This window comes from Cucurbita pepo, chromosome 11, assembly GCF_057944985.1.
Source record: "Cucurbita pepo subsp. pepo isolate OVF chromosome 11, ASM5794498v1, whole genome shotgun sequence".
Taxonomy (NCBI): Eukaryota; Viridiplantae; Streptophyta; class Magnoliopsida; order Cucurbitales; family Cucurbitaceae; genus Cucurbita; species Cucurbita pepo.
Window position 1 is genome coordinate 12,297,315 of NC_141808.1, and position 20,839 is coordinate 12,318,153.

At 37.9% G+C, this 20,839-nt stretch overlaps 6 non-coding genes and 3 pseudogenes across 6 annotated transcripts; 6 read left to right on the forward strand and 3 right to left on the reverse strand.

Moving 5' to 3' along the window:
- Positions 1-3,305: 3,305 nt before the first annotated feature.
- LOC147790333 (uncharacterized) lies at positions 3,306-4,781 on the reverse strand (annotated as a pseudogene).
- A 611-nt stretch (positions 4,782-5,392) lies between these two features.
- On the reverse strand, positions 5,393-5,964 carry LOC147790334 (disease resistance protein RPV1-like; annotated as a pseudogene).
- Positions 5,965-6,174: 210 nt separating this feature from the next.
- LOC147790335 (uncharacterized) lies at positions 6,175-10,446 on the reverse strand (annotated as a pseudogene).
- A 3,611-nt stretch (positions 10,447-14,057) lies between these two features.
- Positions 14,058-14,131, forward strand: TRNAV-AAC (transfer RNA valine (anticodon AAC)). Its single transcript has one exon. It is a non-coding gene; the product is annotated as a tRNA-Val (tRNA).
- A 1,138-nt stretch (positions 14,132-15,269) lies between these two features.
- On the forward strand, positions 15,270-15,343 carry TRNAV-AAC (transfer RNA valine (anticodon AAC)). Its single transcript has one exon. It is a non-coding gene; the product is annotated as a tRNA-Val (tRNA).
- An 895-nt stretch (positions 15,344-16,238) lies between these two features.
- TRNAV-AAC (transfer RNA valine (anticodon AAC)) lies at positions 16,239-16,312 on the forward strand. The gene has a single exon. It is a non-coding gene; the product is annotated as a tRNA-Val (tRNA).
- Positions 16,313-17,181: 869 nt separating this feature from the next.
- On the forward strand, positions 17,182-17,255 carry TRNAV-AAC (transfer RNA valine (anticodon AAC)). The gene has a single exon. It is a non-coding gene; the product is annotated as a tRNA-Val (tRNA).
- An 865-nt stretch (positions 17,256-18,120) lies between these two features.
- On the forward strand, positions 18,121-18,194 carry TRNAV-AAC (transfer RNA valine (anticodon AAC)). Its single transcript has one exon. It is a non-coding gene; the product is annotated as a tRNA-Val (tRNA).
- A 711-nt stretch (positions 18,195-18,905) lies between these two features.
- Positions 18,906-18,979, forward strand: TRNAV-AAC (transfer RNA valine (anticodon AAC)). The gene has a single exon. It is a non-coding gene; the product is annotated as a tRNA-Val (tRNA).
- The last annotated feature ends 1,860 nt before the right edge of the window (positions 18,980-20,839 follow it).

Below are 20,839 nucleotides of genomic sequence, written 5' to 3' on the forward strand. Positions count from 1 at the left end.
TTTTATATTTATATTATTTTAGAGCTAATATCGTAATACATTTTTCTTTTTATTATTTTGTTTAGTTATATTTTTTATAAAAAATTAATATATTTTAAGTTTCTTTTCTAGTATATATATATACTAGAAAAGAAACTTAAAATATGTTAATTTTTATAAGAAAATGGTTAAAGGAAAAGGGCAATTTAATGATAAACTTGAAGAAGGCAAAACGATAAGGATAATTTAATTTAAGAAGTAAATTTAATAAATAACAAAGAAATAGGAGAAATGGAAGGGAAATTTAACTCAAATTATTGAGGGGAAAGGAAGAAACTAAAAGTAATAAATATTATAAAATAAACTAAATAAAATAATAAAAAAGTACTATGATATTAACTCTAAAATAATATAAAAAATTAAAAAAAATATATTAAAAAAAATTATTGTTAGTGTATTAAATTAACTCTATCTACGATATAAATTAACTTCACTTACCTACGACATTAATTTTTTTATATAAACTTAAAAAGAAATTTAAAATATATTAAAAAACTAGTGTATTAAATTGACTCTATCTACTTATACATAAATTAACTCTTCACCTACTGTCACTATTGTTATACTTAAAAAGAAATTTAAAATATATTTAAAAAAATTAAATAAAAAACTATAAAAAAAAATTATATTATAAAAGAATCTAAAGAAAATAATGTACTGGGATATTAATTTTTTTTTAATATACTCAAAAAGAAATTTAAAATTTATTTAAAAAATATAATAAAGAAGAAACTAAAAATAATAAAATATTATAAAAAAAACAAAACAAAATAATAGTAATAATAATAATAAAATATAAGAAATACCATATAGGTATGATTGAAATAGAACATTTAAATTAAAAAGTTATAAATAAATTTAATATAGTTTACTTATCCAACTTTCAGTGTGACCTATTTATCTATCTATATTAATTATTATAATAAAAACATACAAAAATTTTTTTTATTTAAAATCTTTCTTACTTGGATGATAATAAATATTAAAACTAATTCATCATAAATTTATATTAATTTATATTAATTCATCAAAATTAAAAAAAAATTAAAAAAAAATAAAAAATAAAAAATAAAAGAACTTAAACCTCCATTAAGAATTAGAAACTTTCTCTTATATAATTTATTTCTTTTTAAATTTATCTAACTTACAAAGTATTATATCATATAAATTTATGGACGAACATTTGTATTTACTAAAAGTGACTAACTCAATTAAAAAAAAAAACTATTTTAGTCTTTTATATGCAGCACACACGTATTTTAGTCTATTTTAGTCTTTTGAATGTTCATGCAAATTTGACATTACCAAATTTTGACACTTCAAAATTCCACTCAAAATTCCACTCAAATTTGTGGGATTATGTGGCAAGCATGAAGTTTGAGTTAACCAAATTTTGACACTCAACATTCCACTCAAATGTGTGATTACAGGGCAAACATGAAAGTTTGGTTAAACCATATATCGACACTCAATATCCACTAACTCAAACATCGATTTTTCCATTAAGTGGAGTCAACATATTGATTATGAATCCCTATTCATAATTAAATTCTTATTTAAATATCTCCAATTCTCTCATTTTGTTTAATTCGTAATTAAATCAAAATGCGGTTAAATATATTGTATATATTGAGCGCATATTTCCTAACTTGAGTTCGAACACTTCAATCTCACTCGTCACACTGTTCTAAGGTTTAGTCCGATATGAGCTAGCAAGGGGACCCAATGGACCTACAGATCATGGGCTCCAACGATCCGAGATTAAACGGCTAAACTCATTAATCTTTTAACCAACATTCGTTAACTACTAGAACACTCCACTATAGCCTAATAGTTGCACTCCCCTCACTATAGATATATTTCTATCCATTTTATATAACCATGATTAGTAAGTCGATCCTTCACCGATTGTTCGTAACTAGAGCTGGGTCAATTTACCATTTTTACCCCTAAAGTTTTTTCTTGTTCCTTAAGTCCCATTGATCCTCTAGTGAACAATTGTTTTGTGGTCCAACCACCAAAAGACCTGGAGTCAGTACTTAAGGGAACAACCTCTCTACTATCCCTAAAAGCGGGTAGGAGTGAATTCTATCTTGCACCCCACGTCCCCAGCTATTAACCCAGTCTTACCCTTGAAATGGGAGGTTATTGAGTCGGCGAACTCGGGCCACTTTCACCCATGTAAATCTAAGGATAATTCTGAATAAACAAGAGTTCATAGTTAGCTCAGGATTAAGGTCGAGTTACCTAGATCATCGAGTAAAAAAATCAGTCTCAATAGTGAACGACATTATAAAGTGAGAGTGATTTTCTTCATGGTTCGATCTTATACAATACTCATTGCATAGGACACCCCCACTCACATGTCTCCACATGTACAATTTAGTGATCACATTGTTTATATCATATACAAAAGTGGGCCGCATCCATAGTGTCCCCAAGATAAGGTACTCAGCCTTATCCCTGTACTGTAGATCATTTTGCCTATATACTTGAACTTGATTACTCTTATGTCTTTACATATAGTTCAAGTAATCATACTATAGCCAGAGTATTCTTAGTTTAATAGATTTAGATTAATGATCGTAAAATTCACTTTATTCAATAACGATCTTTATTGAATAAACATCAATAATAACTTTATTGAAAATAAAATATGTTTTTGTTTACAAACTATGAGTTTTAGGACATAAAACGTAACAGATTGGTAACTGTTATTGTAGGCAAAATCTCTCAAAGGCAAATGTTCGTCCCAGCACCCAGAGAAATCTATGACACAGGCTCGCATAATATATTCTAACATCAGATTTAGCCTTTTGGTCTGTCCGTCTGTTTGAGGGTGAAATGTTGTACTGAATCTCAACTGGGTTCATAGTGCTTTTGGAGACTTTTACAAAACTAGAGGTGAACCTGGTGCCCCAGTCTGAGACTATGGACACTGGTACTCCGTGTAGGCGTACTATCTCCCTAATATATAACTGAGCCCACCGATCCACTCGATATGTGGACTTGCCTGGAATGAAGTGATCTGTCTTGCTTAGTCAATCTACAACCACCCAGATTACATTATATCCCTGCTTAGTCTTGGGCAACCCTGAGATGAAGTCCATACAAACTGCTTCCCATTTCCATTGAGGAACATTCAAGGGCTATAGCAATCCTGCTGGACGTTGTCTCGGGGCCTTTACCTGCTAGCAGGTTAAACTTCAACTTATGAAATCTGCTATTACGAAATCAACTTACATCCTTTCAAATCCTCATACATCTTAGTACTTCCAGGTGAAACGTATAAGAGATGTATCATGGGCTTCGGTCATAATATCCTTTAGGATTCTCTCGTCTCGAGGAACGCACAGGCGATCTTGCCACCGCAGGCCCCCATATGAGGAGATAGAATACCCAGTTGGTCTCTTCGCTTCTTTCTGACTCCACACTTTGTTGAGGTGTTCATCAAACCTCTGGGCATCAATGACTTGTTTTCTTAGGGTGGGTTGCATGGTCATCTGTTCTACATGAGCGGAGCCACCTTTAACCACAACATCTATCCCAGCGATCTTTATCTCATCTTGTAATTTCTCTTGCTTGGTGATCATCGCAGAAGTATGAATGACATTCCTGCTCAATGCATTAGCTACAACATTGGCTTTGCCTGGATGGTACAGGATCTCTATATCGTAATCCTTTACCAATTTCAATCATCGTCTCTGTCTCATATTGAGCTCTTTCTGCGTGAACAAGTACTTGAGACTCTTGTGATCGGTGAAGACTTGAACTTTGTCCTCATACAGGTAATGTCGTCACCTTTTCAAAGCAAATACTACTGCTGCTAACTCAAGGTCATGCATGAGATAGTTTCGTTCATATTTCTTCAATTGTCTAGAGGCATACGCTGTCACCTTACCCTTCTGCATGAGCACACACCCTAATCCTTTCCCTCATGTGTCACTATACACCACGAGGTTGCCTGACCCATCTGGAACTTCAAACGAGATTATAACATCATTCCAATCATTCGCCACTAAGGAGCTACTAAATGTTGGAGAAGAAGTTGTTACTAACCACCTATGTTGATGATGGAAATTTGGTCATAAAAGAATTTTGGATTCTGTAGCCCATGAATATGTTACATGAAATTAAGGCTTCCCCTTGATATGAATCTCCATCCACTCTAAATTTAACATAGGTAGCCAAAGTTCTTTCTATATTGTGATCACGTAGAAAGCTAACCTTTATTGAATTTGTATAGTTTGGTGGCTAAATCATTATGGAAAGTCTTTGTCCACTAGAAGAATCACTCTAGGAAAGTTACCCAGTGTAATGTCCTATGACATAAGAATTAACATGCATGAAAATATTAACGAGAGAGAAAAATACAATATGAACAAAGAGAAATAAAATGAGAAGAGATGAACCTGCTTGCTTGATATTATATCCAAAACGTTGTCTAGACTTCTAACCAACGATTCACAACCACTGACATCCATTTTTTTCATACGCTGAGAAAGGTTTAGAATTTGTCGAAGAAACTTGCAATTCCTCAAGGACATAAACTTATGAAGACATGAGGGTAGAGTACAAATTTGTTTCTGGACAAGACTATGCTATTTAATAAAGGGTTAGGCATCACATACAATTTTCAAGAAATCTATGTTGCCATATGGAACCTCCAACAAAGTCAACACGGCTTTTGGGTAAGTTTCCATGACTTGAAGAAGAGAATAATATGGATGGGTGAGTCCCATCTATGGAGATTCCACAAGGACATGAACTTATGGATACATGAGAGTAAATATGCATCGATATGTTGTAACATTGAAGATTCAACAAAATCAACTGGGAAACATAAGGTTTTTCAGTAAGTTTCCATAATTTGAAGAAGAGCATATTGGATGGATTGGTGAGTTCCATTTACTGGGGAGCATTTCAAATGTAGAACAGCCACTAAGATGAAGTTCTTTAAGATTATGTAACAAATAAATAGTGGTAGGAGTGGGGATGAGGTTCGTACAACCGTCAAGGTTTAAGACCTTGAGCTCATAAACGTTTCCAATTGATGAAGGTAGCTTCTTTATGTCGATAGAATCCAAATACAACGACGCTAAAAATTTCATGTTTTCAGCAATTTTTAGAAACATTTTGAGATTAGATCTGCTTGAGAGTTCAAGATATTTAAGAGATTTTAACTGGAAGTAGCTTGGAAGCTTCTCAAGCTTAGTGCACCTTGTTATTTTTAATCGTAATAAGTGAAAGATTCTCGAGGAGTAAAATTTCAAAACTTGGATTGAAATAGTATTATTAATGTAGTCAACTTTTTATCCCACTAGAAAACAAGAAATATCAAGGAAAATCTCCTTTACTTTTTCTTCAAGCCCATAAAAAACTCTGCTTGGTCTCTTAGGAAAGAAACCAAAACACCAAGAGCCAAAGGAAGACCTTTACAATAACTTGTAGCACGTTTTAAAAGGTCTAAGTAATTACTTGGTGGATGATTTTTCTTAAAAGTATGCTAACTAAAAAGTTCAAGTGTGTCGTCATCATACTGCTGATCAAATTCATGGATATAACGTAAATGGTTGCTTCTTGTTGTCATAATGATTACACTACCAAGGCCAAACCGATCATGTCCACCAACCAATGCTTCTAGTTGCTCAAGCTTATTCACATCGTCAAGAGTTATAAGAACTTTCTTTGAATGTAAGTCTATTCCTTATGATGTTGATTCCTCAGTCAAGATTACTAAAATCTTCGAATCTTCCTTTAAGATCTCATGGAGTAGGATTTCCTGGAGTTGAACAAGGACATTTTTGAAGCTTCCCTAACATTCGATTGAAAGCACCAAGCTTCAAATTGGTGAGCAATTTTGTTGTATAAAGCTTTGGCCAAAGTCGTCTTACCAATGCCTCCAATCCCATATATCCCCACCATGTAGACACCATTACATGGCTCATCTTATTTCGAATAATCGGAGTTTGACCTTAAATTTTCTAGTTGAGAATCAATTCCAACCATATAAAGGCGTGCAAGTAAGATTTAATATCGACAATACTTCTTTTACAAGATCAAAAATTTGCAATCCCATATAAGATTTGATATTTTGCAATTTTCAAGCTCAAAAATTGTGAACTCAACAAAGTGTCAATGATTTCGGGAAGAGCATACTGGATCGTTGGTTGGGTCCCATTTATTGGGTAACATTTCAATTCCGGAACACCCATTAAGACGAAGATGACGAAGATTCAGTAGCAAATAAATGGTACTAGGGAGGGAGATGAGGTTTGTGCAACCTTCAAGGTCTAACACAGCGAGATCACTAAGGCATCCAATTGTTGAAGGTATCTCCTTTGTGGCCGTAAAATCCAAATCCAAAATCCTTAAAGATTTCATGTTTTCGACAATTTTTAGAAACTTTTTGAGCTTAGAACACCTAGATAGTTTTAAATATACAAGGGACTTTAACTCGAGGTAGCTTGAAAGTTTTTCAAGGTTAGTGCATTTTGTAAGCTCTAAGATACGAAGACTATCTAAAGCTCTAATAGACTCAGAATCACTCTTTTTATGCAATTATTGAGATATAATTTTTTAAGGTTTGATGATGGGGAGAAGTTTGTAAGTTCCTAAAGTTTTTTTTTTCTTTCTTTCTCTCTTTCTTTCGGTATCTAAGCTTCAAAATTTTAAGAGATTTCGACCTGAGATAGCTTGGAAACTTTTTAAGATTCGAACAATGATTAAGGTATAAGGTAACAAGCTTACCAAGAGAAACAATTGACGTAGGAATGGTTCTCAATTTTGTGCAATTGTCAAGATACAATTCTTCAAAGTTTGACGATATTGGAGAGAAGTTACGAATTTTCTCTAATGAATTAGAGTAACTAAGATCAACAAACTTCAACCATTGTCAATCCTAGAAAAGAAAAATCTAATTTAGATAAAATATTATTATAAGAAAATCAATGAAAATTTTTGAATCATAAAAGTAGCAATATAATTATCTTCGATTCTTTCCCCAAATTTTTGATGAGGCTATGTTGCAAATCTAATCCAACAAGATCTTTTGTAATAAAGAAAGATGGCAAAGATTTTTAAGCAAATCCACGCCATTTAATCCACTTTAAATTATTCTGTAGATATTCAATATTAGTGAAAAATCTTGCATTTTGAACCATTAGCCATCTTAGGTTTTTCATGTTTCTAAAAGCTCGAGGATCAACACCCAACCTTGTGGGTTTAGGTAACTCCAACTTTATAGCTTTAATTGCATCGGTTCCCTACAAACTCATAGTTTAGTAATTCAACATTACTATCGACTTACTTTGACAAACATACCTGTCCATTCTCCTTGGTCGTATCTAGTACAAAGGAAAGAATCCAAAACAACAAGAGCCAACGAATGACCTTTTACAATAACTTGTAGCACGTTTTGAAACGTCTAGGTATGTACTTGGTGGATGACTTTTCTTAAAAGCGTGTGAACTAAAAAGTTTAAGGGCATCATTGTGATTCATTCTTTGAATACGATACTTTTCATCAAATTTGTGGATAAAAGTAAATGACGGTTTCTTGTTGTCACAATGATTATACTACCAGCGTCAAACCAATCATGTCTACCAACCAATGCTTCTAACTGCTCAAGCTTATCCACATCATCTAGAGCTATAAGAACTTTATTTGAACGCAGTCTATTTCTTACCATGTTGATTCCTTTATCAAGATTTTCAACCTTCAAAATTTCCTTTAAGATCTCATGGATCTAGTGTTCTTGAAGTTGAACAGGGCAATTGAATTGCTTTGAAGCTTCCTTAAGATTTGATAGAAAGCAACATTCAAATTAGAGAAAAAAATTTTGTATAAAGTTTTGGCCAAAGTGGTCTTACCAATGCCTCCAATCCCATATATGGATGAGTGATTGAGCCTATAATATTATTCATATTTCTTATTAGTTTTGGAGTTATCCAACGATGATACATTATAAGAATGAAGAATCACAACAAACAGGCAAATAGATTTGAGTATTAAAGATTTATATCACATTAGCCATGAAATCAATCAACCATATTAACCAAAAATGTGTATTTCTTTATAAAATAATTTGTACATTTAATCTTTTCAAGACCAAATATAAAAGTTTTTTTTTTTTTTTTTTTTTTTTTGTAGGAGAATCCAATTCAGAAAAGCTAATCCATGGAATGGGCGGGACAGCTTCTACACTTGAAATGTTCCGCCAAACCTGGAAATCTCAAGCTAATTGTGCTCTTCAATGGCAGACATGCATCCATATTTCCCATCTTGATCTTCCCTCTCAACTCCCGAGCTATTTCACGACACACCTGATTCACGGCGTTCACAAAATTCTTTACTATCACAAAAAGCCCTAACGGATTTTCTCTATCCCCTGTTTCATAGTACTCATTTGTCTTCTTCAATTCATCCAACACTCTTTTTTGTTCTCTTCTTGCTATCTCAACTTCTTCCGTTGCGGATTTCACAAATTCTAACATCTTTCTCTTGTATTCACCACAGCCTTCAATCGATAGAAGGTTTTGTATCTCTGAGATTTTGCTTAATAGATTAGGGCAAGTGATAGTGAAGGTTTCGTAGTCGATTGTGGACGCTTTCTTGACGTTAGAGAGCTCTAAGGTGAGTGATTCCATAGCTGATAATCCAAGTATTATGTATTCGATTTCTATTTCCTTTTTCGATTTGAGATTCTTTGAATTTGTGTTTGAGAATTGTTTTTTCCCTTCGAATTTTATGACTTCTTTGACAATGAAAGGAAGCAATGCGGTTTTTCTATCATCTGAAAGTCTTAAGAGTAAATTAAGATGGAAAGCTTTTGCATTACCTCTCGTTGTTCCTGAATTCAATCGGTTTCCAACTTTGAGAGTTGCTTCCAAGAGTTTAGTAAATAACCCTTTATTCATTAGTTCTTCGCAACCCCTACTAAGTGTTTGGGAAAAGTCCTTGAGTCGATTAAGCTCTGATTTGAAGCTTGATCTGAAAAACATGGCGTTTAGACGATTGAAGGCTGTCGGAAAATCTTTGAGAAGATGGAAAATGAAGGATTCTGCATCGTCAAGCCTTAATGGATCGCCATCAAATTCGAGGATTTGAGATTGTTGTTCTTTGGTTGGAGTGATCTTGACAAGCTTTTCGAGTGTGTCTGAATCGAGGTCATGTCCCTCCGCCAGAGCATCGAGAAGTTCTTTCCGAGTTATGGTGAGGGATTTAAGAATTATTGCAATGTTTCTTGCCCTTCGAGAATGGAGATTAGCGCTTGTCCGCCATTGTTGAGGCCTCTTAGCTTTGTTGGCTGTTTCTTGTTTGTGGCAACATACTCGAACAAAGCTTCCATAAGGTTGACATTAAAGCCGAAGAAAAAAGATCAAACCGTAGTGAAAAACTCAAAGAAGAGAGCCAAATTGAATTATAATGATGGGTTATACCTGAAAGAACCTCTATCGATCTTGTCCCACACCCCGTAGGATGATCTACATTGGTATTGATCTTATCCCAATGTAATGGCTTTAGTCTAGCCGGATAAAGATGGCCCTGGATTGGCAACTGCCGTTGATGGTGGCCGCAGGGGCATTGATGGAGGAGGAGGAATAGCCGTTGATGGTGGCGGTAGGGGCATTGATGGAGGAGGAGGAGGAACTTTGATTGAAGAAATTTGATGGAGCAAAGGAGTAAAAAAAATAATATTTATGGTGTAAAATTCGATGGAGCAAAGGAGTAAAAAAAATTTGATTGAAGAAATTGAAGAAATTTGGCGGTAGGGGCTTCTTCTTTCTTTACCCAACCCTATATTTACGGTAGATTAGGCCATATTTAGCGAATAAAAAATAATAAAAATTCAAATAAAGAATTCATCCGTTTCTTTATAGTCAATTCATGGTTTCTTTATAGTCAACATGGTTTCTTAAAAGCTAAATTAATAATTCAAAAAAAAGAAATCGAGAACATTCTCTTTATTCTTACTTAATAATACTATTAAACTACAAAAGAAAAATAAAATGTTAAATAATTTCTTGTTAATAATTTTCAAACTTTTTAACCACTACCAATTTTCTTTTTGTTGATGACTACTATTAGGGTACCACTTCTCTATAACAGATGAAGGAAAAAATAGACTCATTTGCTCCTTCGTTGACTCGGGCCGATTTCCATAGTCTCAAAGGTTGTTTCTACCGCTGCAATCTACATTTGGGCTTCTATGAGGTCTACTAAGGAACCACACTAGAGGATGGAAGACCTATTGGGAGGAGGTGAACCACCTGAACTTGCGGCGCGCGAGCTTGAAGAAGAGGTGGCTAAGCTGCATGCCATCAGCGCGAATGAACTGAACACCTTCGCCGGAGCAGAAAAGAACTCATGCTGGCTGAAGGTAACGTAGGAAGAGATGACGTCCATCACTGGGAACAAGACGTGGAGTCTGGAGGACATGTCGCCGGGACACCGAGCCATAGGGTTCAAATGGGTCTTCTAACTGAAGCGTAACGAAAAAGGAGAAGTTGTGAAGCACAAGGCCCGTCTGGTGGCGAAGGGCTATGTCTAGAAGCAAGGAGCGGACTTTGAAGAGGTATTCGCGCCGGTGGCAGGGTTGGAATCTGTCGCCTATTGCTGGCGATCGGGGCACATCATTCCTGGGAGGTCCACCACATGGACGTGAAGTCCGCTTTCCTCAACAGAGAGCTGAAGGAGACCGTCTACGTCCGACAACCACCTATCTTCTTGGACAACCACAACTCCGACAAGGTACTGCGCCTGCAGAAGGCACTCTACGGGCTTCGACAAGCACCACGAGTCTAGAATGCGAAGCTCAACAGTACCCTTCTGTCGCTGAAGTTCAAGCGATATGCCTCTGAGCATGGCATGTACATGCAAGGCCACGACAAACAGCGGTTGATCGTGGGAGTGTACGTTGACGCCCTCATAATCAGTGGAGGCGACATGAAGTTCTTGGGAGATTCAAGAGGGAGATATCAAAGAACTTCAAGATGAGTGATCTCAGCGTGCTCAGTTACTACATCGGCATCTAAGTGCAACAGAGTACTGCAGGCATCACCTTCTGTCAAGGTGCATATGCAAAGAAGCTGCTGGACACAGCTGGGCTAGCAGACAGTAACCCTACAAGGACACCAATGGAGGCCCGACTCCAACTAAGGAAGGTCGGCACTACAACGATAATTGACTCCACCCATTACCGCAGCATTGTCGGGAGCCTGCGCTATCTGGTAAACACATGCCCTCACCTTGCTTATTCCGTTGGATACATGAGTAGGTTTATGGAAGCACCTAGGGAGGAGCATCTTGTGGCTGTCAAGCGCATCTGTGCTATGTGGTTAGAACCAGAGGCTGGGGTGTGAGATACTGCGCAGAGAGAGGAAAAGAGAAGCTTGAGCTGGTCGGCTATAGTAATAGTGACATGGTCGGTGACGTTGATGATCGTAAGAGCACTAGCGGGATGATTTACTTCCTCTCAAGCACCGCGATCTGCTGGCAATCAACTAAGCAAAAGGTAGTTGCTTTATCTTCTTGCACTGCAGAGTACATTGTCGCTTTGACGGCAGCAACACAGGGGGTCTAGCTTGTGCAACTGATGGAAGAACTCATCGAAAGAGAAGGCGATCCACCAATGTTATACGTGGACAACAAAGCTACGATCTCCCTGATCAAAAATCCAGTTTTGCACGACCGGAGCAAGCACATAGAAATTAGATTCCACTACATCCGAGAATGTGCAAATCGGGGGCTCATGAAGATTGATATCATCCAAACAGAGAAACAAATTGGAGACATCTTCACCAAATCTCAGGCGCGGTGAAATTTAAAGAACTTTGTTTGAAGATCGGAATTCAAACAATAAGGTAGGTATACACATGATTTTAGTCCGTCGGATCCAAGTCGAACCTGATTCGAATCCAGCCCATTTGTAGAACCTGAAGCCAAAGTTTCCTCAACCCAGCGAATTCGCTCTGCAGCTGAACGCGTCTGCGGCCCATCTCGGGAACAGAAGTCCAGCAGCCAACACCTGTAGCCAACGACCCGGGAGCCAACCCAAACCCGCGACTCTGATCGACCTCGACCCGATGCCACCTGTATTACGTGGCGCGTCCTGCTGCAGCCACATGGCACCCAGCGGCACAGACGCACCCTCGGCTTCACTCGGCGTAAAGGGCTGCGGCGATGCTCCTCTGGCAGCTCCTTTGGCGGCTCCTAGGCTTATCTGGCTCAACTTTCAATTTTTGATCCAATTATCACCGTTCTAACCCTTTCGAACCTATTTTGGGCAGCGTTTAAGGTCATTGAGGCCATTTTAGAGCCGTATTCACATTATTAATTGGATTATTAAATAAAATGTGAAATACTAACAAAAGGTGACTAATGGTGAGATAGGAAGCGAACCCCGACAACCTTTGGAGAAGATCTCGAGGAACGGGAGCTTATGTTAATTAAATTAGAAAATGCTTCGGCTAAGACCAACTAAGTAAGTGGCCTTACTACAGGATAGACTAGAAATTGTATGAGTTATGATGATGTATGAGTTGTATCGTATGATGCGGTATCCTAGTATATGTTGATGTTTGAGTATATGATGATGGATGAGTCTATGATGATGTATGAGTTATGATGATGTATGATTGTTAGTTCTGGAATTACTTTTTTTTTTGTTCGAGAATTACCATCCATTTTCTTTGTTGGTTCTGGAATTACCATCCTCATCTCATCCATTTTTTTTGTTCTAGAATTACAATCTCTTTTCTTTATTCTCGAATTACCGTCCATTTTCTTCATGGGTTCTAGACTTACCCTCCATTTTCTCTCTATTCTAGAATTACCATCCCTTCTCTTTCTTGGTTCTGTAATTACCATCCATTTTCTTTATTCTATAATTACCATCAATTTTCTCTGTTCTAGAATTACCATTCATTTTCTTTGTTGGTTATGGAATTACCATCATATCCCTTATCTTTGTTGGTTTTGGAATTACCATCTCATCTCTTTTCTTTGTTGGTTCCCCCTTTTTTGTTAGTTCTGGAATTACCATCATATCCCTTATCTTTGTTGGTTCTGAAATTACCATCTCATTCTTTTTCTTTGTTGGTTCTGGAAAAAGAACCATCCATCCCTTTTCTTAGTTGGTTCCGGAAAAAGAACTATTACATCCCTTTTTTCTTTGTTGGTTTCGGAATTACCTTTTCTCCTTTTTCTTTGTTGGTTCTGGAATTACCTTTTCCCCATTTTCTTTGTTGGTTGTTTGCCAGCAACAGCCCCATCTCTTTTCCTTTGTTTGCCAGCAACAGCCCCATCTCTTCCCTTTTCTTTGTTGTGAAATTCCACCCTTGTTTGCCCCATCCCTTTTCTTGGTTCAGAAATTCCATTTGTTTGCCAACAACCGCCCAATCCCTTTTCTTGCCAACAGCAGCCCCAGTCCATTTTCTTGGTTCTAGAATTCCATGTGGTTTGCTAGCAACCGCCCCAATCCCTTTTCTTGCCAACAATAGTCCCATCCCTTCCCATCCATTTTCCTTTGTTTGCCAACAACAGCCCCCTTTTCTTTTGTTTCCCAACAACAACAGCCCCATCCCTTCTCCATCCCTTTTCCTTTGTTTGCCAGTAACAACAACCTCATCTCTTTTCCTTTGTTTGCCATCCATTTTCCTTTGTTTGCCATCCCTTCCTCCTTTGTTTGCGAGCAACAACATCCTCATCACTTCCCCATCTCTTTTCCTTTGTTTGCTAGCAACAACAGCCCGAAGTACACAAACCGTGTCGACACTCATAAACGACCCTCAAGTGACAATGCAGCTCTCGAACGCTCCCCCACCTCGAGCTACAGTTAGCGAAGACCTAAAAAAGAAATCTAAAATGCGGTGAGTAAAAAAGTACTCGGTAAGCAGCCTACTTGTAGGCTGCCATCGCATCCAGTTCTTGGTAGGTTTCCACGGGCTTTTCTTTAGGCTCTAGGAAGTTTGGGCTTAACTCTATAGTTTGGCTGACCTTCTGGTGAGGTTTCTAACAGTGTCGTGGTGTAGTTGGTTATCACGTCAGTCTAACACACTGAAGGTCTCCAGTTCAAGTCTGGGCGACGCCATCTTTGCATTTTTTATTTTTATAATAATAATCTGGATTCATTTTGGACATCTACGAGAAAGTTTAAGAGCCTTCGAGCTTGGTAAGCCCGGGAATCGTGCCCTCGAACACACATTGATTCATTTTAGACCTCTACGTGAAAGTTTAAGAGCCTTGGAGCTTATAGGCCCGAGAACCGTGCCCTTGAACACACATTGAGCATGTAATTAATTGTTTGGACTTTTATTGAAGAAATACGTGTACGAATCAACAAGGTCAAGTCTCGGCGACGCCATCTTTGCAATTTTTATTTTTATAATAATAATCTGGATTCATTTTGGACATCTACGAGAAAGTTTAAGAGCCTTCGAGCTTGGTAAGCCCGGGAACCGTGCCCTCGAACACACATTGATTCATTTTAGACCTCTACTTGAAAGTTTAAGAGCCTTGGAGCTTATAGGCCCGAGAACCGTGCCCTCGAACACACATTGAGCATGTAATTAATTGTTTGGACTTTTATTGAAGAAATACGTGTACGAATCAACAAGGACTAGGGTGGAATGATTGTGAGCACGTCATATACTGGATTTAGCCAAGAAATTTATGAACTCAACTTAGTATCAGAGGTCTAGGTTGATTGGTCCAACAAACGGTTTTTGCTAGACGAAGAGCCATTGAGTCTTTCGTTACGTGATTTTCGAGGCTTCAAATCTCGAACCGTGACGAAAATAAAACTAAAAGTAAAATTAAATTAAACATTTAGATAATGCAATTTAAAATCAAACAACACCTCGACTAGAACAAATTGAAAGGCAACACAAACAAGTGTTGTTAAAATTTGTTACTAATGGAGAAAGAGTTCGGGATACTGTTTCTAACGAAATATAAAAGACCCGAAGTACACAAACCGGGTCGACACTCATAAACGACCCTCAAGTGACAATGCAGCTCTCGAACGCTCCCCCACCTCGAGCGACAGTTAGCGAAGACCTGAAAAAGAAATCTAAAATGCGGTGAGTAAAAAAGTACTCGGTAAGCAGCCTACTTGTAGGCTGTCATCGCATCCAGTTCCTGGTAGGTTTCCACGGGCTTTTCTTTAGGCTCTAGGAAGTTTGGGCTTAACTCTATAGTTTGGCTGACCTTCTGGTGAGGCTTCCAACGGTGTCGTGGTGTAGTTGGTTATCACGTCAGTCTAACACACTGAAGGTCTCCAGTTCAAGTCTGGGCGACGCCATCTTTACAATTTTTATTTTTATAATAATAATCTGGATTCATTTTGGACCTCTACGAAAAAGTTTAAGAGCTTGGTAAGCCCGGGAACCGTGCCCTCGAACACACATTGATTCATTTTAGACCTCTACGTGAAAGTTTAAGAGCCTTGGAGCTTATAGGCACGAGAACCGTGCCCTCGAACACACATTAAGCATAAGCTCGAGAACCATGCCCTCGAACACACATTGAGCATGTAATTAATTGTTTGGACTTTTATTGAAGAAATACGTGTACGAATCAACAAGGACTAGGGTGGAATGATTGTGAGCACGTCATATGCTGGATTTAGCCAAGAAATTTATGAACTCAACTTAGTATCAGAGGTCTAGGTTGATTGGTCCAACAAACGGTTTTTGCTAGACGAAGAGCCATTGAGTCTTTCGTTACGTGATTTTCGAGGCTTCAAATCTCGAACCGTGACGAAAATAAAACTAAAAGTAAAATTAAATTAAACATTAAGATAATGCAATTTAAAATCAAACAACACCTCGACTAGAACAAATTGAAAGGCAACACAAACAAGTGTTGTTAAAATTTGTTACAAACGGAGAAAGAGTTCGGGATACTGTTTCTAACGAAATTCAAAAGACCCGAAGTACACAAACTGGGTCGACACTCATAAACGACCCTCAAGTGACAATGCAGCTCTCGAACGCTCCCCCACCTCGAGCGACAGTTAGCGAAGACCTGAAAAAGAAATCTAAAATGCGGTGAGTAAAAAAGTACTCGGTAAGCAGCCTACTTGTAGGCTTTCATCGCATCCAGTTCCTGGTAGGTTTCCACGGGCTTTTCTTTAGTCTCTAGGAAGTTTGGGCTTAACTCTATAGTTTGGCTGACCTTCTGGTGAGGCTTCCAACGGTGTCGTGGTGTAGTTGGTTATCACGTCAATCTAACACACTGAAGGTCTCCAGTTCAAGTCTGGGCGACGCCATCTTTGCAATTTTTATTTTTATAATAATAATCTGGATTCATTTTGGACCTCCACGAGAAAGTTTAAGAGCCTTCGAGCTTGGTAAGCCCGGGAACCGTGCCCTCGAACACACATTGATTCATTTTAGACCTCTACGTGAAAGTTTAAGAGCCTTGGAGCTTATAGGCCCGATAACCGTGCCCTCGAACACACATTGAGCATGTAATTAATTGTTTGGACTTTTATTGAAGAAATACGTGTACGAATCAACAAGGACTAGGGTGGAATGATTGTGAGCACGTCATATGCTGGATTTAGCCAAGAAATTTATGAACTCAACTTTGTATCAGAGGTCTAGGTTGATTGGTCCAACAGACGGTTTTTGCTAGACGAAGAGTCATTGAGTCTTTCGTTACGTGATTTTCGAAGATTCAAATCTCGAACCGTGACGAAAATAAAACTAAAAGTAAAATTAAATTAAACATTTAGATAATGCAATTTAAAATCAAACAACACCTCGACTAGAACAAATTGAAAGGCAATACAAACAAGTGTTGTTAAAATTTGTTACAAACGGAGAAAGAGTTCGGGATACAGTTTCTAACGAAATACAAAAGACCCGAAGTACACAAACCGGGTCGACACTCATAAACGACCCTCAAGTGACAATGCAGCTCTCGAACGCTCCCCCACCTCGAGCGACAGTTAGCGAAGACCTGAAAAAGAAATCTAAAATGCGGTGAGTAAAAAAGTACTCGGTAAGCAGCCTACTTGTAGGCTGTCATCGCATCTAGTAGTTCCTGGTAGGTTTCCACGGGCTTTTCTTTAGGCTCTAGGAAGTTTGGGCTTAACTCTATAGTTTGGCTGACCTTCTGGTGAGGCTTCCATCCGGTGTCGTGGTGTAGTTGGTTATCACGTCTGTCTAACACACTGAAGGTCTCCAGTTCAAGTCTGGGCGACGCCATCTTTGCAATTTTTATTTTTATAATAATAATCTGGATTCATTTTGGACCTCTACGAGAAAGTTTAAGAGCTTTCGAGCTTGGTAAGCCCGAGAACCGTGCCCTCGAACACACATTGATTCATTTTAGACCTCTACGTGAAAGTTTAAGAGCCTTGGAGCTTATAGGCACGAGAACCGTGCCCTCGAACACACATTGAGCATGCAATTAATTGTTTGGACTTTTATTGAAGAAATACGTGTACGAATCAACAAGGACTAGGGTGGAATGATTGTGAGCACGTCATATGCTGGATTTAGTAAAGAAATTTATGAACTCAACTTAGTATCAGTGGTCTAGGTTGATTGGTCCAACAGACGGTTTTTGCTAGACGAAGAGCCATTGAGTCTTTCGTTACGTAATTTTCGAGGCTTCAAATCTCGAACCGTGACGAAAATACAACTAAAAGTAAAATTAAATTAAACATTTAGATAATGCAATTTAAAATCAAACAACACCTCGACTAGAACTAATTGAAAGGCAACACAAACAAGTGTTGTTAAAATTTGTTACAAACGGAGAAAGAGTTCGGGATACTGTTTCTAACGAAATACAAAAGACCCGAAGTACACAAACCGGGTCGACACTCATAAACGACCCTCAAGTGACAATGCAGCTCTCGAACGCTCCCCCACCTCGAGCGACAGTTAGCGAAGACCTGAAAAAGAAATCTAAAATGCGGTGAGTAAAAAAGTACTCGGTAAGCAGCCTACTTGTAGGCTGTCATCGCATCCAGTTCCTGGTAGGTTTCCACGGGCTTTTCTTTAGGCTCTAGGAAGTTTGGGCTTAACTCTATAGTTTGGCTGACCTTCTGGTGAGGCTTCCAACGGTGTCGTGGTGTAGTTGGTTATCACGTCAGTCTAACACACTGAAGGTCTCCAGTTCAAGTCTGGGCAACGCCATACTTGCAATATTTATTTTTATAATAATAATCTGGATTCATTTTGGACCTCTACGAGAAAGTTTAAGAGCCTTGGAGCTTATAGGCCCGAGAACCGTGCCCTCGAACACACATTGAGCATGTAATTAATTGTTATGACTTTTATTGAAGAAATACGTGTACGAATCAACAAGGACTAGGGTGGAATGATTTTGAGCACGTCATATGCTGGATTTAGCCAAGAGTCATTGAGTCTTTCGTTACATGATTTTCGAGGCTTCAAATCTCGAACCGTGACGAAAATAAAACTAAAAGTAAAATTAAATTAAACATTTAGATAATGCAATTTAAAATCAACACCTCGACTAGAACAAATTGAAAGGCAACACAAACAAGTGTTGTTAAAATTTATTACAAACGGAGAAAGAGTTCGGGATACTGTTTCTAACGAAATATAAAAGACCCGAAGTACACAAACCGGGTCGACACTCATAAACGACCCTCAAGTGACAATGCAGCTCTCGAACGCTCCCCCACCTCGAGCGACAGTTAGCGAAGACCTGAAAAAGAAATCTAAAATGCGGTGAGTAAAAAAGTACTCGGTAAGCAGCCTACTTGTAGGCTGTCATCGCATCCAGTAGTTCCTGGTAGGTTTCCACGGGCTTTTCTTTAGGCTCTAGGAAGTTTGGGCTTAACTCTATAGTTTGGGTGACCTTCTTGTGAGGCTTCCAATGGTGTCGTGGTGTAGTTGGTTATCACGTCAGTCTAACACACTGAAGGTCTCCAGTTCAAGTCTGGGCGACGCCATCTTTGCAATTTTTATTTTTATAATAATAATCTGGATTCATTTTGGACCTCTACGAGAAAGTTTAAGAGCCTTCGAGCTTGGTAAGCCCGGGAACCGTGCCCTCGAACACACATTGATTCATTTTAGACCTCTACATGAAAGTTTAAGAGCCTTGGAGCTTATAGGTCCGAGAATCGTGCCCTCGAACACACATTGAGCATGTAATTAATTGTTTGAACTTTTATTGAAGAAATACGTGTACGAATCAACAAGGACTAGGGTGGAATGATTGTGAGCACGTCATATGCTGGATTTAGCCAAGAAATTTATGAACTCAACTTAGTATCAGAGGTCTAGGTTGATTGGTCCAACAGACGGTTTTTGCTAGATGTAGAGTCATTGAGTCTTTCGTTACGTGATTTTCGAGACTTCAAATCTCGGACCGTGACGAAAATAAAACTAAAAGTAAAATTAAATTAAGCATGTAGAAAATGCAATTTAAAATATAGAAATATGTATGATACGTAAATTGAAAATGAGAATGACATGTAAGCATGGAACATGACAAGGGGGGTTATGTTCATTAATGTTAGATGTAGAAGTAATGGGGACCTCAGGCATTATGTGTGTTCATGCATATATGGGGATACCCCTATCCCATCACGAGGGTACGGACACGTACATCCAAGGGTAGGACAACGACCGTTATTCATTGCATAGCGCTGCCGCAACGGTTACTAGTTCTAACAGGTTCTAGCATAAGGAGCTCCCAAAGTATGCCCACCAGATAAGGAAAGTGGCCCAGCGGTGTGCGTACTAGCTGGTGAGCCCATACTCGCACGTACTGGCTGTGTGTAGAGTATATGGTACACGTACAAAGTTTACCCGTTAGGACAGCAATGTAGGGAAAACGAAATAAAAAGATAAGTTCCATCATATCATTGCATGTGTTTGTTGCATAACCCCGATAGGGGACCACTTACTGAGTATTCTATAAATACTCAAGCCTCATGCTACTTTACTTTTTTAGATAAGGGCAAGGCACCCATGTGACATCGATGGCGACATCGAACACACCGGGACCATAGCACATGCATAGGGTAGTTGTTTTTCCATTGTGTAGTCTAGGTTGCATTCAGTTTGCATCATTAGTATAGGTTAGCATAGGTTGAATTGTATTTGCATAATAAACCTTAGGGTAGGGTAAGACATTGATTTCAGTTTTGTTTCTTTTTCTTTATTTCAATATTGTTGTTTTTCCTTTATTTCTCTTGTATTCGTTTTCTCTTTCACGAGGTAATAAAAGGTGAGTGTAAGTCGCATTTATGATCAGGACCAATTTAATGCAAATTTCGCATTTAAGGTATAGTAATGACCTTAGATTAAATAGGAAAAATTTAGGGTCGTTACATTTATAATCAAGACAATGTGTAGGAGGAGGGATAAATTTATTCACTGGTTTGTGGCCTCAGAATGGAACAAACTTGGTAACTAACTGCTGGGGCACCTCCTTTGTCTATAAATAGATAAAACTACATTCATTTATTTTAGTTCAGTGTATTAGATGTGCAAATTATAATTAGTTCATTATGTTTGGATTATAATAGTTAAGGGGAAAAAATAATAATTTTCTTATTTCATGTTGTCTTTGTAGCTTGTACAAACAAGTGAACAAGTAGACCAATGAAGAGTGATGTTAATTCGAGAACTGAATATTGTTTCGACTACAAGCATTTCCATTTTTAGCAGGTCTGTTTAATGTTATTTTCATCTTCAAATTGTAGCTTGTTCAAGTGAAATACTTATATCAAAGATTTCACAATAAATAGAGGTGCATAGTAACGCCATAATTAAAAATAGCTCCCACACTAGTCTTCCCC